The 2448-nt window shown below is 34.4% G+C and overlaps 1 non-coding gene across 1 annotated transcript; it reads right to left on the bottom strand.

Moving 5' to 3' along the window:
- Nucleotides 1–1680: 1680 nt before the first annotated feature.
- LOC112752299 (small nucleolar RNA R71) lies at nucleotides 1681–1788 on the bottom strand. The gene has a single exon (XR_003176743.1). It is a non-coding gene; the product is annotated as a small nucleolar RNA R71 (small nucleolar RNA).
- Between the last annotated feature and the right edge of the window lie 660 nt (nucleotides 1789–2448).

Below are 2448 nucleotides of genomic sequence, written 5' to 3'. Positions count from 1 at the left end.
ACATTGAATTTTTTTTTAATTTGAATTTGAAATAAGATAATATTTTTGAATTTTAAAGAAAGATAAAAATATAGGATAGTAATTTGACAAAGATATGATTTTTGAAAAGATTTGAAATTAGAAATTTAAAACTAAGATAAGATAAGATAATGGTTTTGAAATTAAAATTTGAAATTTTTTTGTTGATTTTTGAAAATTAATGCGAAGATAAGAAAAGATATTTTATTTTTTTTATTTTTGAATTTAATGAAGAAAGCGAAAAAAACAAAAAGACACAAAATTTAAAATTTTTAGATCTAAGACACCAGGTTTTTGAAAATTGTAAAGAAAAACATAAAGAGACACCAAACTTAAAAATTTTAAGATCTAAACAAGAAGAAAAACAAGAACACTTTGAAGATGAGGAAGAAAACCAAGAACAAAACTTAAAGTATTCAAAGAAAATAAGAACATGCAAAGGACACCAAACTAAAAAATTTTGAAAACCAAACACACCAATTTCAAAAGTTTCAAAAAGAAAAGATACAAGAAGACACCAAAGTTAATGATTGACACAAGACTCAAACAAAAGATACTAATTTTGAAATTTTTTGGAAAGAAAGACAAGAAATTCGAAAATTCAACAAGAACAAGAATAAAAGACTCAAACCAAAGATCAAGATTAACAAAGAAAAGTAAATGATTTTGAAAAAGTTTTGATTTTTTTATTTTTTCGAAAAAAAGGAAAATAAAAGACTCAAAAATTAAAGACAATACCTAATCTAAGCAACAAGATAATCCGTTAGTTGTCCAAACTCGAACAATCCCCGGCAATGGTGCAAAAAACATGGTGCGCAGAATTACACTTCGCACAACTGAACCAGCAAGTGCACTAGGTCGTCCAAGTAATACCTAAGTGAGTTAAGGTCGATCCCACGAGGATTGTGATTTGAAGCAAGATATGGTTATCTTGTAGATCTTAGTCAGGCAGATAGAAAAGTTGTTTGTTTGTTTAAAGTGCATAAAAGTAAAATAAAGAAAATGTTACTCATTAATTATGAATTCGAATGATAAGAAGATGGTTGAGGCTTGGAGATACTTTGTTCTTCTGGATTAATCCGGTCTTACTATCTACTCCAACTTTGAATGATTTCTTCTATGGCAGGCTGTATGTGATCAACGCCTTTCTTGGGAGGTCGCCAATGCTCCTCCAGATCTGAACCTTAGGGTTAATACGGATCCATTCTGATTATGGGTGAAGCTCCTGTAGTCCATTCCCCTTAGTGATCCTACTCAAAACGCCACAGACAAGGTCGAATCTTCTGGATCAGAGAATGTTGCGCCTTTGGTTCTAGCCTTTACCCAAAGACTATAATCTCTGCATACCTAGGCTGAACTAGTGTCTCGAGAAGTCCCCAACGAAGTCGTGGATTAGCCGTCTAAGAGATGTATAATCAAGCTAGTGGTTCATCATTGTCCGATGAAAGACTCACTCTGAACCCATGTAGAATGAGATAACCTTGTGCTGGTTCAACGCATTCATATTGATCAAGAACGAAGATACATCTTAGAATAGAGAATCAAACACAGATTGAAGATAGAACAGTATGGTTGGACTCTCAACCTAAGGATAGCTTGAACTCTTGGGATAAGTTGGTCAAGGCTTTCTTAGCCAAGTTCTTTCCTCCTCAAAAGCTGAGTAAGCTTAGAGTGGATGTTCAGACCTTCAGACAGAGAGAAGGTGAATCCCTCTATGAAGCTTGGGAGAGATACAAAGGACTGACCAAAAAATGTCCTTCTGACATGCTTTCAGAATGGACCATCCTGGATATATTCTATGATGGTCTATCTGAATTGGCTAAAATGTCATTGGATACTTCTGCAGGTGGATCTATTCACCTAAAGAAAATGCCTGTAGAAGCTCAAGAACTCATTGACATGGTTGCTAATAACCAGTTCATGTACACTTCTGAGAGGAATCCTGTGAGTAATGGGACGCCTATGAAGAAGGGAGTTCTTGAAATTGATACTCTGAATGCCATACTAGCTCAGAATAAAATATTGACTCAGCAAGTCAATATGATTTCTGAGAGTCTGAATGGAATGCAAGCTGCATCCAACAGTACTCAAGAGGCATCTTCTGAAGAAGAAGCTTATGATCCTGAAAACCCTGCAATAGCAGAGGTAAATTATATGGGTGAACCTTATGGAAACACATATAATCCATCATGGAAAAATCATCCAAATTTCTCATGGAAGGATCAACAAAAGCCTCAACAAGGCTTTAATAATGGTAGAAGAAATAGGTTTAACAATAGTAAACCTTTTCCATCATCCACTCAGCAACAGACAGAGAACTCTGAACAAAATACCTCTAATTTAGCAAACTTAGTCTCTAATCTGTCCAAGGCCACTGTAAGTTTCATGAATGAAACAAGGTCTTCCATTAGAAATTTGGAAGCACAAGTG

This window comes from Arachis hypogaea, chromosome 15, assembly GCF_003086295.3.
Source record: "Arachis hypogaea cultivar Tifrunner chromosome 15, arahy.Tifrunner.gnm2.J5K5, whole genome shotgun sequence".
Classification (NCBI taxonomy): Eukaryota; Viridiplantae; Streptophyta; class Magnoliopsida; order Fabales; family Fabaceae; genus Arachis; species Arachis hypogaea.
Note: the sequence above shows the minus strand (reverse complement) of the source record. Positions and strands in the feature narration are given on the sequence as shown.